Source organism: Crocodylus siamensis, chromosome 4 (assembly GCF_052110815.1).
Source record: "Crocodylus siamensis isolate JL-2025a chromosome 4, ASM5211081v1, whole genome shotgun sequence".
Classification (NCBI taxonomy): domain Eukaryota; kingdom Metazoa; phylum Chordata; order Crocodylia; family Crocodylidae; genus Crocodylus; species Crocodylus siamensis.
The window spans coordinates 135,367,076-135,383,667 of record NC_143398.1 but is presented as its reverse complement, the minus strand read 5'-3'; the positions used below and the strand labels follow the sequence as shown (position 1 = coordinate 135,383,667).

Below are 16,592 nucleotides of genomic sequence, written 5' to 3'. Positions count from 1 at the left end.
CTAACTTTCTAAGGGATAGCCAGCATGGGTTTGTTGCGGGTAGGTCTTGTTTGACCAATCTCATTTCCTTCTATGACCAGGTGACCTATCACCTGGACAAGGGAGAAGAGATTGATGTCATATATCTTGACTTCAAAAAAGCTTTTGATCTGGTATCCCATGATCACCTCTTGGCCAAACTGCCCAGTTGTGGCCTTGGCTCCACCACAATCCGCTGCCTGGGAAATTGGCTCCGTGGTCGGACCCAGAGGGTTGTGATTGATGGCAGTCACTCATCGTGGTGCCCTGTGACCAGTGGAGTCCCTCAAGGCTCTGTCCTGGGACCCATACTGTTCAACATCTTCATTAACGATGTGGACACTGGAGTCAGGAGTGGACTGGCCAAGTTCACCAATGGCACCAAACTTTGGGGCAAAACATCCACGCTAGAGGACAGGCGGGTGATCCAGGCTGACCTGGACAAGCTCAGCAAATGGGCAGACGAGAACCTCATGGTGTTGAACACCGAAAAATGCAAGGTTCTCCACCTTGGGAGGAAAAACCTGCAGCACCTTTGTAGGCTTGGCAGTGCTACGTTGGTTAGCACTACAGAAGAAAGAGACTTGGGGGTCATCATTGACCACAAGATGAACATGAGCCTCCAATGCGATGCTGCGGCTAGTAAAGTGACCAAAACGCTGGCTTGCATCCATAGATGCTTCTCGAGCAAATCCCGGGACGTCATTCTCCCCTTGTACTCGGCCTTGGTGAGGCCGCAGCTGGAGTACTGCGTCCAGTTTTGGGCTCCACAATTCAAAAAGGATGTGGAGAAGCTTGAGAGAGTCCAGAGGAGAGCCACGCGCATGATCAGAGGTCAGGAAAACAGATCTTACGATGACAGGCTGAGAGCCATGGGACTCTTTAGCCTGGAAAAGCGTAGGCTCAGGGGTGATCTGATGACCACCTATAAATTTATCAAGGGTGACCACCAGGATCTGGGGGAACGTTTGTTCACCAGAGCGCCCCAAGGGATGACAAGGTCGAACGGTCACAAACTCCTGCAAGACCGTTTCAGGCTGGACATAAGGAAGAATTTCTTTACTGTCCGAGCCCCCAAGGTCTGGAACAGTCTGCCAGCAGAGGTGGTTCAAGCACCTACATTGAACACCTTCAAGAGTAAATTGGATGCTTATCTTGCTGGGATCCTATGACCCCAGCTGACTTCCTGCCCTTTGGGCAGGGGGCTGGACTCGATGATCTCCCGAGGTCTCTTCCAGCCCTAATGTCTATGAAATCTATATTAGTAAAACTTCTAGTTTCTTTTCATTTGGGGAAAAAATATGTACTGCATTATATGTTACGATGCACCACACCATTTGCAACCCCTTTTTCAAAATCCTAGTTCTCCCTATGGATTTTTACACAGTTGAGTCAGATTGCCCCATGAAATGAACAGTTAATCTGCAATGGCACTGCTTTTCCCCCATGTTAGTTTGACATAGAATTTAATGCCCAAGATGCAACTCTTTGCTGATGATGGCACACCGGTCACAAGAGTCCAACTGAGCTAGCCCACCTGGGATTAGGTAATTGCCATTTTACTTTGTCTTGAAAAATAATGTGATGGTTTTTCAATTAAACTCAGAATAATATACACTGCTTTAAAATTATGAAAACATCCACCATATTATTTGAAAAAGGATCAGTGCCAATGGGCTTTCATGACAAATTCACAGTATAATGCATGCTGAGGTACTGCATCAAAATGGAAGTAAAAGAGAGAGCCCAAAAAAGAAAATGTAAGCATGTATTTCATTTAATTACAAATTAATTAATATAAATTAAGATACTGAATCCTTCTCCAAATTTAATTTTTGAGGCATATAGAACTTTATTACAGAAATATACTGTTCATCTTAAAGCACCTGCTTTATAGGATTCACTGATGGGATGCATTTGATATCATGCAATGTTCCATGGTATTGTTTCCTTGCTGGCAAAAAGTTGTAAAATAAACCAAAACCCAAACTCCTTCCATTTACTTGCTGCTGAAAATCGTTGCCATTCCTAGTGAAACACTAGATGACAGTGTAAAACTCATGAATTCCTGTCTTTTAATATTTTTAAGGTGCTTTCTTTTCTCATTGTACACATTTAAGCAAAGTATTTTCACTAATTTACTCATTTTGATTGGTAACCTTGACAGAAATACACATGGTTTAGACTTATCTAAATAGACCTAGTGAGAACTGAATGCCATCTGCATATTGAAGAATCTATAGTTTTCTATTAGGAAAAAATAAGGGAAGTGAAAAAGCTTTTATCAATTCTTTACCTGCTTTTGATTCGATTGAACAGCCTGCCAAAGTGAATACTAACACTAACTCCAATTTATCATATTCGTCCAGTTATAAATCACCTCTACATAAAAATCAAACGTACATTTATCCAACAGCTTAGATTCAGAACTGGAAGGGTACAGACAGAAGTGACAATTTTTGCCTGACCTGGTCACAGGAAGTAGTCTATAGTCATGACCAAACACAAGTGCATGGCTCCATACCACTTCAAAAATGGCTGATTGGCTACAAATCTGAACCCTCATTGCATAGGTTTTCTTGGTTTTTTCAGCCCTCAGTGGAGGGTATGGTAGGTGCCCCCCAGAACAAGCCCTCTGCTCCCTCCCCCCCCACACTCTGAAAATGGCACAGGCTGGCAGGGAGGAGGGGCTATTGCTAAGGGAAACCGACTGCAGGCTGCAACCAGCAGCTAGATTCCCCTCCCCCCTGTAACCATCAATGAACTTCTGTTGGGTCCAGGTGATTGTTATAACTCAGAACACTTCCTGTAAAGCATTCTGAATTATGGCAGAGTGTTCTGAATTACAGTGGGGAGCAGTACTACTGCCTGTGCCCACAGTGAAGGAGAGAGGATTGATTGCAAACTTGTTTATTTGTAAATGTTATAATGCTCAGTGAACAAGGAAATCCTCCTGTCTTTCCCATTGCAACAATAGCACACTTCTAATATGCTCAAAACCAGATACAAATAGTGAGGCTGTCTTCTCATTGGTTCATAAACCCACCATTAAATGCAAAGATTTCTGCAAAATTTCCAGCGCTGGAACTGAACGCCTGTCACAAACCATAATTAAACAGTAAAACAGTGAAGGTCCCTTCCACTGTTTCTTTCCTTTGACCTTAACCTTCCAGTAACTATTTTGTGGGCTCTAAATAAAGGTTTTTTATGATTTCCCTAACTTCATATCAGCGATAGGTTTTATTTTAATGCTTCACAGCTTGATGGTAATGATGGATCTACAATGTCCCTTTAAAAAAAGTCTAAGAAACTACTGCAAAACTAGCTACATGATCTGATGAAGACCAGTTCAAGAAGGAAGGCATTCATCCTGAATCATGAGTTCCTCATATCCCATCTGAGGCATGTAAGTATTTATTAAAACTTCAGAAAAACCCTTGAATCTTGAGATTCATATCTAACAGGCTAAGCTGGCAAAACTAAAGGAAGTAATAGTAAAGCATTGCTCTAGGGAAGTTAAGAACTGCATGCCAGTGGAAAGCAAAACTTATTCTCTCAGTATATCAGAAAGGTCCACTGGGTTAGCACAGGGAGCCCTTCAAACTCCCTAATGTACTACAGTTGTAAAAGGCAGTAGAGGATATGACATGCTTTAGAGAGCATTACTTCAGAGGCAGAGAGATGCAGACAGATTTACTAGTAGGAATAAGCCCCCATTTGCTGGAGTATTCCTATGAAGTCCACCTAAAAATCACAAAATTAGGGCAGGAAGGGATCTCAGGAGGTGAGCTAGTCCAGCCCCCATGACTAAGGCAGGATTATCCTTGATGGAGCCATCCTAGTCAAATATCTGTCTAACCTGCTCTTGAAAATTTCTAAGAATAGAGAGATTCCACAACTTTCCTTGGTAATCTGTTCCAGTTCTTAATGACCCGCATACTGAGAAAGTTTTTCCTAATTTCTGACATACTTCCTCTGGTGAATTCTGAAATCATTGCTTCTAGTCCTTTCTCTTATAGTCACAGAGAACATCCTCTTTCTAACTGCCCTTCACGTATTTGAAAATTATTACAAACTCCACAGCGATCCCAGGGTTGCATAAGCATCAGAGATTAGACGATTGCCAGGTTTCCAGTATAGGGTTTTGATGGCAAATTCCTAAATTCCTATATTATAGTTTAATCACATTACTAAATAATCAGTGGAAAATAAGGAATGTGCACACTAAAATTAACTTGGTTCTCCTGATGCATGGTTACCTATCCATTAAACAATATTTCCCAAGCCACTGACTTAAAAGCGTGTCACCATAACGATATCACCACGCTACCAAATGCAAAAGAAACAAGTCACCGTGTTTCTTTCCATAGTCACAAACAGAAAAAAATCCCTAACAAGCTTTATAATTTTAGTTTCAATATGACAGCCCCGACTTTTACAGGCATTAAAACTTATAAAAATAGTTCAAATGAAAAAGACATTTTAAAAATATAATTTTATAATTATAAAATATAATTTCAAGTAGTTCTATAAACTCAAATGCAGTTTATATGCCTCCACCAGAAATCTGCCCTTCCCTTCACCCATGCAACTAAAACGATGTCTTGAGTTATTATGGGGCCATAAGAAGTGGCAATTATTTCTGGAATGAAGTCCAGTAATCTAAGCCTAGCCTAGCAAAAGGTTTTGGAAGAGAAATAATATGTTCAGGCTTCATCAGAACCAGGCACAATTGGAGAATATTTTGTTCAGGGTCCAGCTATTAGAAGCTTGTACAGTTTTGCTTGTTAAACACAAATTGGAATTAAGCAAATTTAATTTCTAAACTGGCAACAAGCAAAGTCCTAACAACTGATGTGTTAGGACAAGACTTTGGCATTCCATAGCACTCATAAGTTCATTGATACTGTATTAATGATGATGCCAGGAGCCTCAGATGTTTTCCACGGCCTCAAGAGGTTAAAAGAGGAATGGAAAGTTGACTACTCTTTTAAAGGGCAAAACATTGTCCATTAAATCCAATTTTAACATTTAATTAAAAGAAGAGAATTTTGAATTGGAAATGATGTGATGATGAATCATTTTTGTTATATGTCACATAAAAAAGTTGTTTGAAATAATGACATGCCTGTTTGGATGCATCATAAAGGGATTCCAGTCACACAGACATGTTAATATTATTCTAATTATTGATGAAATACAACTTTAATGAAGCCTGCAATTAGTCTTTTTGCCAGCAGAAAATAGCACTATTTCCAAGGTCATTCTTGTTGAAGATTTTTGGGGAGGAGTGGAAAGATACACAGTAAAAAAGGTCTGCCAGAGGGTTTTCTTTAGTATTATACTGAATGCTACAATTTGTGGTAGTAATTTGTGATTTAGGATTACTGGTGCATTTTTTACTTGTCTGGTAAAGATAAATTACTTACTTGTAATTCTGTTCCTTCAGGGAAAAATCATCCCACAGGATTCATGCTCCTTGGATATGTGCTTTGTTATGTATGTTTTTTGGTCATTAAAGTACTGTGACAGGGTAAGCTTTCAGACCCAGTGCTAGCACTGGCCCAACTCCTGTCTGTGGGCACGCCACCTGCCTAACACATCTGCCATGCCTTGATGGTAAAAAATAAAGATGGTACTTAGAAAGGAGGCTGCCCATTTTGAACCCCTGATGTCTAGGGGTGATACCTGCAGCTCTGAACCTCCCCTATACTGCGGCTCATGTCTCGCAAATAGTATCCATAATTACAAGTGCTCTGTCCAGAAGCCGGGCCAAACTCTGCCCATGTTGGGCTTCTTCCACTCTGCCCCCTCTCACCAGGCCTCATTCATTCTGCCCCTTTTCTGGGCCTCTTCCATTCTGCCATGCTCCCCAAGGGTGGCCTTCAGGCCATCAGGCTTGCTCCCACTTACTTTTGACGATCAACCCCACAGTTCTCTGGGTGTCACTAGCAACCTGGCTCACGAGTGACGGTTCATGCCTAACACTAGGTTGAACCTAGCCATCGGCCACTTCCCGGGCACTTGGCTCTTTCTTCCTCCTCTTGGGGCCACTCTCCAACAATCCTTGGGGTTACCTTTACGCCTCTCCTCGGCTACATGCTGCCCCTTCTCTAGGGCTCCATACTGCCCTTTCTCCAGGGCTAACTCTATGCCCCCTCATGGCCTTAAGGTCTTACACCCCAGGGGCTCAGGTGCCTTTCCCTCAGTGTGCCTGGCCCCATAGTTTGTACATTCTTCACTATATAGTGGGGGCTGACATTTTAAGGTGCCCCAATCCACCTTTCACCAGGAAGGTAACCTGTCTGGCATTTCCTGGGGGCTCCCACACCACTAGGAGCCCCACTGGGCCACCCTTCCCCAGCAGGGTGCAGGTTCAAGTCGTAGTCAAGACAAGGAGCCTCCAAACCATCCCCTGTAGCTCCTACCCTCACCTCCAAGGTGTTCCAGGAACAGCTTAGCCAGATGTTGCCTCCTTGGCTGCTCAACCTAGACTGCTGCCTTTCTGGTCTAACTTTAAAAATGGCCCCTGAAATCAACCACCTGGCAGCTCTCTGCTCCAGCCCTTAAAGTGACAGGCACCAAAGGTGCTCTGTTACAGGTACTAGTAAATTGCACTATGAGCCATCTTATTATAGACTTAACTACCAACATTATGGTAGTCAAACCTACATAGTTAAACCTACCTAAACCTAGGATGACCACACCTGTTTTAGCTGGCACAGTCCTTTTTTGAAACACCTGCCCCAACTGTCTCTCTGAAAATAGAGAGCACACATGACACTATCCCAGTAAAAATGATATCATATCTCCCACTCCTGCCCACCTGTCCTCCCTTGCTCTCCTTTCTTACCCTGCTCAGGTGAGACTGGAGCTCAGAAACAGCTCAGCATGCTATGTGGTTGAGGGGAAGGGGACGGTGGAACCAAATCTTCTGTTCTGTTACCCTACCTAGACCCCTCCATCCTGTTCATTACAAAATGGGGAGCAAGAACTATGCGAAATAGCTAACTGAGCTGAAGAAAGAAGTATGAGAAAATCTTTACAATTTCTATCATGAAGATGGGAAAATACATAACAGTCGGCAAAATGCACCAATTTAAGACAAACTCTGCAGTGAGAAAATGAGAAACCTATAAAGCATGGTGTTCAAGTAAAAAAAGTGCATCTGTTTTTTCTTCTTTGTCTTGTGCTCCCAGAGAATCAGCCTATATTACATTCCAAAATAAAAAGAAGTAACATTCCCACAATGAGCATTTCAAAAAGGAATACTAATGACCAACGTTAACACTTTTTTTTGTTTTTTCTATAAAAGGGGAAATGATACTTCTATAAACTGATCAACTCAAAAGGCCTTCAGAAAAGAAGAAATCCTTTGTTTGGGAACCCAATTTCAGAAATATGGTCTACTCTGTGACCCAGTGAAGTTAAAATCAGAAGCTTTCATCAGCTTTATTAAGTCCAAAACAACAGTCATAACACTGAGGGTAAGGTCAATTACCTCATAAATCTAATGACAAAGGACTGGTTGGTTTTCAATGGGTTAAAGGTAAACTAAAACAACTACCAAAAAACCTGGAGCTCAATTTTAACTTAAGACAAATAAGGAAAGAAGTTCAATAATATTTTCTGTGATGATTGCAAGGGACTCATGTAGACCTGGTTTGCATCATGCCACAAATATTTTCATTTACAGTAATTTATATCTAAAGACTCTATGATGATGAAGGAATATCATGCCTCTGGAACCAGGCTGTTGGGGATGAAACTTCTTGGGATGGAACGAGTTGTCCTGATTCTAAATTATCATCCATTGCCCATAGAGGCTGACCACTACTCTCTGAATTAGCAGGACGAACCATATATGTTTGGAATAATATGATACTATGAGCATTATTGAATTCTTGCTTCTGCCAGTTTTGTCAGGACCTGCTCCAATAAGAGTGGAACATAGGCACATGGAAGATCTTTTTTCCAGAGAGGTGAACTTTAGTCTTTTCTCAATGTTCACTGCTGACCACAATATTTTCTGATTCAGATGAGAAGCAGTTTTTTCCTTTATAAGTTACTAGAAATACTATACTATTATCCAACCCAAATATTTGTAGCATGTTCCAAACATCACTTGCTGGTTCTGGCAGATCCTTTTCACTGTGTTGGCCAAAACCTTGATCCAGGACAAAAGGACTTTGAATTGAGCCATTTTGAGCAGGTTGACTATATATATTACTTTTGTCTGCCAGGGAAGTTTGAAAGGTTACTAGTCTATTGTGAATCACAGTATGTTTACAGAGCAATGCATTGTATAGCGACTCTACCAACCAGCAGGTAATAGAATGATTTTTGGTTCTCTCCTATGTGGTTTGTTAGGCCTTGAATTCAAGCACTGTTTCATGACTCCTTCTGACGGCTGCTTTCAAAAGACTCAAATATACAAGGATACCTGATTATTCATGTTGAGCAGTCAAAAGGTAGCCACTGCATTCCCTTGTGTTCTGTGGTCTACAGGCATGCCTTAAACCACACTAACCTGATGGGCCATTTGGGTTGAGTGGACCTTTGGCTTTTTGACTACACAGTGACTAACTGCCCCAACAGAAAAAAACCCCCAAACACTTCTAGCACATGAGGACAGATTGTGAAAAATGACAACAATCTTGTATGATTAGCACAATGTGTAATGTCATCACAAAGGAAACAGTGAAAGTGGGCAATGTTGCTTAATTAATTAATACATGTTTCATTAATCAATCATTTAATTAATGAATTGATTCCCAATCACTTTAGAGACCTTCAGGGCTGAAGTCAACATACTGTATATATGGCTTCAGTGCCACTGATGAGAATGTTCTGGATTTAACATGTGACTGTGCCTATGCTGATGCAGGTATGGAGGACAGCAAATGTAGGCACATAGCAAGCTAACTTTAATTTCTGCTTCAGAGACATAATCTTTGAGAAACTATGAGACATTTTCTCTCTGAACTTGCAGGAGTCCTTCAGAGTTATGTACAAAAAGATTTTCACATGCTTTCTCAAATTCTGATAGTTCTAAGTGAGATATATCTCCAAGCTGATTTGATAGCCATACTTAGGGTGGCCATCATAGGGGACAATCCGGTTGTTCTCTGTTTTCTATCGATAAGAAACTGGATGCCTTAATGGCCTCTATTTTTCTCTTGAAGAGAAAAATACAGGACATAAAGGCATTGGGTTTCGTATCAATACAGAAAAGACTAGCATAAAACTGGAATGTCCTCTATGATGGCCACCCTAGCGATACTTAAATTCTCAAGAACACTGTGGTAGTGCTACGTTCAAGAGATAGAGGACCAAACACTTTCGAGTTAGGGATTTCATGTAGCTCTTAAAAAATCCTGATTTTCTAAGAGGTTACTCATTCCAATAAAAGCAAACAAAAATCCAGTCTTCTCTAATCTTATTTATAATGTTATGCTTCATACAATATGGCATGCATTGGATTATGCATGCAATAAATAAAATGAGGAAGTTTCTATGATAAACAAAATCGGAATGCTTTTATGAATAGTTAGCATGAACTAAAGTATAAAAAAACCAGATCTATAACCCCAAAATCAACCTTTCATCAACTGTATGAAAGTATTTATGGTATGATGTTACTGTAGTGACTTAATACTTTAATTCATCGTATTTTACGCTGACTTTTGAATAAATTTAATGAATTATTTTCTTGATATTTACTTATTAATAACTATGAAGTCTATACTATAACGCCCACAATAAATGGAGAGCCAGCACACAGAAAACATTCTACATGGCTTGCTGATATTCAATACAAAAATTACAAGTCTTTCTGAGAACAAGGAATTGATTTGGCTAATCTCTTTGATATAAAGTGTATTCAAGGCTTCTGATGCCACTTGCAAAGAGAATAATATTTTACCCAATTTTCTCCTCAATAGAAATGTTTCATTTCAGTTCTGCACTCACCACCCTCTTTATTTTATATGTGGAGTGCATATTTGTCTGTGGAATTGCCAGAAGCAGTTTTGGCATGATCCAAAGCTCTGATGGTTGGTTGCTCATGCCTATCTACCCACCCACTCACCCAATCAAAAACATTTTTTGTAACTATTAAAAACATTTTTTGTAACTATTAAAATCACTAACTTGTACAGACTGTTTTAAACTATGTATAACTTCTAACTATTATCAAATATTATAGATGGATTGGTATCTTAGCTTGTGTGTAGTGATCTCTTGAGAATTGATCCAGGATGGAGTCAAGTGCAAGGTCAATCCCTCATAGGAAATAAATTGAAGAAAGATTTCAAAATAATGTGATCTGTCTATCCAAGCTGTTTGTGATGTAGCAAGCAGTAAGAGGACTAAAATAGAGAGGGAAAGTGTGGGGGGAGAGGATCTTTTCTCTAGAGAAAACAAAGCTTTTTGGCAACACCAGAAGGCATTTCCATGGAAGAGTATAGGCCAACATTATTGTGCTTGAAATATGTTCAACGAAGACTGGGTGACAGCCTTGGAGTTTTCTTCCTTGGTCAAGTATCAGAAAGTGGCCATAGGTCATGTTGAGCTGGCTCTGATTCACTCTGGAATAGATTAGTTCTCTGAAATGCAACTTTTATTCATCTTGCTATTAAGAATGTAGAGAACTTAAGGCCAGGATATTTTGGATGAAAACAATGTGGATGATTTCATAACTAGGTCTGTTCATTTCAAATGTGTTTACTACCTTCTCACACAAAACCTGTGCCATGCTTTCACTTTCTGATGTTGTGAGTTTTTGGCAAGACAACAGCAATATATTTCCCTTTGAAATATGAACGGTTGTATCAATTTTGGGTGTGATTGATTTAAGGATAAGTACAATTTTATACTCATTAAATATAAAATATGGTTTATGTCTCTGTTGCCCAATGTTCTCTAAGCCTTGCTTTGATGATATATATAATTGCTACCAAGAACCAAGTTTTGATATAAAATACTTAAAATATAAAGAGACTGCTATTATTGGCTCAAAGGGGAGAGCTGTAATGGGTTGTTACACCATATAAAGATCTTGGGAAGGAAAGATATGCATGGATGTGCAAATTAGGTGTAATGGCCTAAGGAACCAAGGTGCCACGAAGTGTTCTCATTGTGTAACTGTATAGGCACATACATGAATTATAATGGTCTACTGCTATGACCTGTGAGAAAAGCAACATTAAAATCTAATTCTGAAGCAGGTCTAAAAAGCCTGGAATGTCTGGTTCTCCTTTTTTATCCCAATAAGAGACCATCCAACAGAAGTTCCCAAAAGACAACCATCTGCATAGGAAGATAAATAGATAGCTTGCAGGACTTTAGGGCTGTACATTATCTTGGAAGAGACCCTCTGTGGACTAAAACCGGTCTTTCAAAAGCAGGTCTGATTGGTTGATATATACTGAGCTTTTTTGTAAACGGCTGTGATAAAAGATCCTGCCTACTCAGAAGGTTTGTTCTCAATAACAGTTTTAACAGACTGGAGAAGATTGTCACTTTGGCATGATGAGTATTCTTGTTATTTCTTCCTTGTTCACTTTTTCTAATATTCCTTTTAGTAGAAGAACAGGTAAATATATAGTCATTTAATTATTTGGTAGGAAGGTGTCTATTCTGAAGGAGATCAAGTCCACTTCTTTTTTGAAGAATAATTTTTTAAATGTCATCTGTATGAATAAGCACTCCAACTTGCTTATCTCCTGATATCTTAAGCAGTTCACCTCTATGGCCAGTGAGACTTTCATATGAACCCCTTGACAGCAGCAAATAAGATGTTTGGATAAAGAATGGATTTGAACTAAACAAACTCTTTTTCTCACTTGACAATTTATATAAATTGTATTCTGATTTAATTCAAAGTGAAGGAGGACATATTTTTACAAAGGGCTCTGTGAAGGCTAAGTTTGATGATTTTCAGTAACCAAGAGGTTAATATTTTGGAAAGCCTTCTTGCACTGGACACACTTCTTGGATATACTGGGTGAAGTCAGTTTTGACCTTGGCTTATATCATTCTGTTAATGGGGTAACTTTATTTCTTGATCTGGTTTTGGATAAATAAAGGAAAGATTACCATATTTCCAAAGTCCATGCAATCCAATATGGCCATGACTGTATCGCAAGAGTAAAAGGATTAAAATGTAAGAGTGAGGAAAAAGAAGAAGCCTGTGTGTGGCAGTGCACCTTTGGTGCCTGCCACTTTAAGGGCAGGAGCAGGCAGCTGACAGGTGCTCAATGAAGGTGGCCATTTTCAAACATAGGCCAGAGAGGCAGCAGTCTGCCTTGAGCAGCCAAGGAAGCAACATTGGACTGAGCTGCTCTTGGAACACCTTGGAGGTAAGGGTGAGGCCATGGGGACTGAGGAGGCCTCAATGGTCTGGAATGGAATGGGCAGCATCCTGCATTTACCACAAGTTTATTGTAAAAGCAAAGTTGTGCAAGGAGAGGCTGTATGGACTGCCCTACATAGACAGGTGGGTGGACCGACTTGAAACTTGGCCCTGAGCTTGCCTCCTGTCACACTGTGATCTTTCAGGTGCACATTTTCTGCAATGGGAAGCACTCAATCTCTCTCTCAGGAACAGACTTAGGAGAACAAGAAGACTTAGGTGAAGGCATATGTTGCTACTTTATGATGAAGGTGTAAATAAAATTCTTCCATGGGAAGTGCAGATTTGAGAGGCTGGAGTAAACTGAGGAAAACCTGATATAATCCTTCAGATGAGGAGAGCTAGGCTGAAGATGACAGGCTCAAAGGCATTTTAATCTCATACACTGAGTTCTGGTACCATAAGAATAAAATAATATTTACCCTCATCCCCTGAAGGGTGACTCTGAAAACAGCAAAACATTCAAGAGAAGAGATTCTGGCCCCAGAAGGATCATTAGATCTGCATACTGTAGAAACAGCTGGAGATTAAAATCTTTGTACCAGAGAAGTTGTGTACTAGACACAATAACAGCAATGCAAAAGACTTAGTAGATGGAAGTCTATTATTGTGAAGTGGTACTGAGAATTTTGAATCACAAATTCCTGAGGCAGAGGCACTGCTGAGGGCTGATGATGTGTAATGCACTGAGGAAATATGTATCAGCAGCTATCAAAGAATCACAGTATTGGATATAAATACCAGGGTCAGGCATGGTTAAGTTTAAAAAATGGCAACACCTAGACTTTTTCTTACCTGGTATCAGGTAAGAAAAAGTCAAGTAATCCTGATGAGGTCAAGTAACATTTCTACTTCTTCCTGGGCAGCAAGAGTCTTATTAACTTAAATAAGATTGTAAAAAAGACTCAAATGCCTAATAGAAATATGCAGTTTCTTGATACTGTAAAAAGTCTCTGCTCCAGAAGCATTAATTCTCTAACTGACATCAACTTTAGAACTACAAGAGGCAGCTTTTGAGGAGAATGTATAGAACCTAGCTCTGACTTATTTATGATATCAAAATTATAACCAAAGTGTACAACAGGATATCTCAAGATAAAAACATTCTTTAGTTTAATGTTGCCATTTAAATAATAATAGATGTGCTTTTACTGTATGTTTTTTGTTATGTTGACACATGCGATTAGTACTGTACAAATGATCAGTTATCAGACTAATCAACTATTTTAAAGCAGAGGTGTCAAACTCTTCCCAAGCTGTATCCAGACCATGAGGCTCCTCTATGGCCAGATCTGTGATGCTTGCGGCTACAACTGCTGCAGATCGAACACCACCTGAGATGGGGGGCACAGGGCAGTGGGGGTCTGGTAGCAGTGGGATTAGTGGGGTTGTTTTAAAGCCCTGCTTGTCCCCTGCTGCCAACAGTTATGTCCAGCAGGACTCCAGGTCTACAAATTCTGTAGTAGGGCTCATTCCCCCACCAGCCATGCCCCCAACTGAATGGAATGGCTCCACAGGCCAGATTTTTGATGCCCCTGATAAAACAGGAATGGATCCGTTCACAATTAGGATATCCTAATTAAGTAAAGAAAACTTTATAACTATGATGGTTACTTTTAGAACTTAAATCAAGACTTAAATCAGCAAATTAAGTTATCTACAAAATGGCTCAACTTGAAAATGTATGCAATGTATATTCAGACACAAAGAAGAGGACCTCTGTAAGTAACTTGTTTCTAACTTGTTGATTGTCTCCAAAAGATTAGTACCATGAAGACAGCTATCCAATAGAGTAGCTCCGTCCTTTTAGGTAAAGAAAAAGGTTTGGAACCTTTAAAATATGGGTCTGAACACAGAAAATGAATTATTGAGATTTAAGGGGGTGAGGATGTCCGGACCAACTTTTGAATGTATGCTGGCAACACAAGAGTTAAGTTTGATCATGCGCAGACAAGCAGGCAAGGCCTATGGAAAATTCCACAGCATGCCCAGCATGTGCCCCCGTGCAACCCTTACCTTGTCAGTCACAACTGACCTAGTTTTGTAACAACACGCATGCTCAGTTTTGCTCAGCAGATGAAGTAATCTGACCAGACGCATGCTCAGTCTACAGACTGCATGACGTAATCGGACTAGAAATTTCTTTACAGAAGACAACCTGATTGGCTACCTGGTTGGCATAAAAGACTTGGGGGCCCCTCCCAAGGGGGGTTTTAGCGAAAGAGAGAGTGAGAGAGAGTTTTTGGTTCTGACAGCAGTGCTGACAGGGAAGATTCGTCCTGAGAGCAGAGGCTGGTCTGACAGGGACTGCTCCTCAGGAGGGCTTTAAGCCCACTGGTCTCCTGTCCGAACCCTGAGAGCAGAGGCTGCTATTCGCAGGGACTGCTCCTCAGGGTGGAGACCACGCTCGACCTGTTCAACAGATACTGCCTTAGCAGAGACTGTCTCACTGGGAATGAGCAACCCAATCCTGAGAGCAGAGGCTGAGGCTGCAGGGACTGCTCCTCAGGAGGGCTTTGGGTCCACTGGTCTCCTCACAGCTACGATTTTGCGATTTATTCGATTTGTCTTGATCTGATTATTCCGTGTTGATCTCTGGCTAATGAATTAATTTCTGGCTTCGACTTCGACCATGATCCCGCATCTCGACCACTGGCTATGACATCATAACTCTGACCTCCACATTGACTTCAGCATCTTAACGACCACCCGTTTCATCCATTTTGGACTGGCATCACACCATTCTTCATGTTACAGTTCGTTGTTCGTCTCCTGATTAATGAGCTGTTGACCAGCCCTGGGACTACCGAGTTGGGCAGCCGCACCTAGCTTTGGCTGGAAAGCAAGGGCTCAGCTCGAGAACCCCGTGGGCCAACAGACCCCTTTGTTGTTCATAATCTAACTGTAACTGAACAAGCTTCTTTGCCTACGCTCCAGAAGCGTAAGTAAATAAAATCCATCTGTTTTGAAACTGTCCAAGTCCGCGAACCGCTCAGACTCCTCGCTGCTAATCCCACCTGTTCCGTACTGAAACCCTCGGCCCACCGTGACCTTGGGGCCGCTGTTTTGGAACCTTTAAAATATGGGTCTGAACACAGAAAATGAATTATTGAGATTTAAGGGGGTGAGGGTAAATATTATTTTATTTCACTTGGTTTTAGAAATCACTCTTTGGCTATGACCAGCTGTTGCTTCTTAGATGTTATGCACCCTTGTTTCTTTATAGTAAGCTCATGTATAATGGTCTCAGTCTATGGGATGGGTTGGAACACTTTATTCTAATCCAAGGCCATAGGTCATTATAAACCACAAACTCTTCCTCTCTTGGGGATATATCAAGGGGATGTGGTCTTTCCTGTCTCCTCTTTCTAAAAGCCTCAAAGCTTGTGGTATCTTCTATTAATTTCAGCATGGTATATATGATATTTCACTGGTTAAAAATGATTTCCCTGCTTTTTTCTTTTTAAAGCAGTTATGACTGTCTTATTATATAGATTCTTATGATTTCTTTCAATGGTTGAGGAAGTGGTATGTTGCAGGACAGAACAAAAGTAAGTAAGCATCTGGAAAGATTCCAGGTAATGTAATTTTTAAAAAAGGAAGATAAAAAGCTGTCTTTAAAAAAGAGCCTCACTATATATACAATAAACTGCAAGTAAGGACAGAAGTAAAAAGTTCCTAATACTGCATGCTGGTATGTAAATGTAATTATATATATATGTTTCTCAATATTACTCTAAATTATAGTTAAGTTTCCAAGTAGCAGTCTCAAAAGTCATAATATTTTAATAAACATAATAAAAGATTGTGTTTCTTTCATATTTTTTCTGTCATACCCATTTTCTTATCTTCTGGGAAATAAATAGTGCACTGGACTACTTTTATAAGCCATTTCAAAAAATTTAGTATCTCTAGACAATTTCTCTTTGAGAATTAAGTGCACAGTAAACTGAGCCTTTCTTGGTTTTACTCACTGTTTGCTAGCAGACATGATTTTGGAACATATACATTTTTAAGCTGATTTACAGTTTTGGGCTGGTGAAAAATCTGTTATCCCTTTTTGTGAATTAGCACAGAAACTCTTCCAAGAACCCCTTAAACTGGTGTCTGTTAATGCTAACATGTTTTTAGCTGTCACAAATACTTGCACAATGTACAA

The 16,592-nt window shown here is 40.2% G+C and overlaps 1 protein-coding gene across 3 annotated transcripts in view; it reads right to left on the bottom strand.

The window, feature by feature from the left end:
• The window catches only part of CCDC91 (coiled-coil domain containing 91), a 342,014-nt gene that overhangs the window by 57,424 nt on the left and 267,998 nt on the right, over positions 1-16,592 (bottom strand). The window lies entirely within an intron of this gene.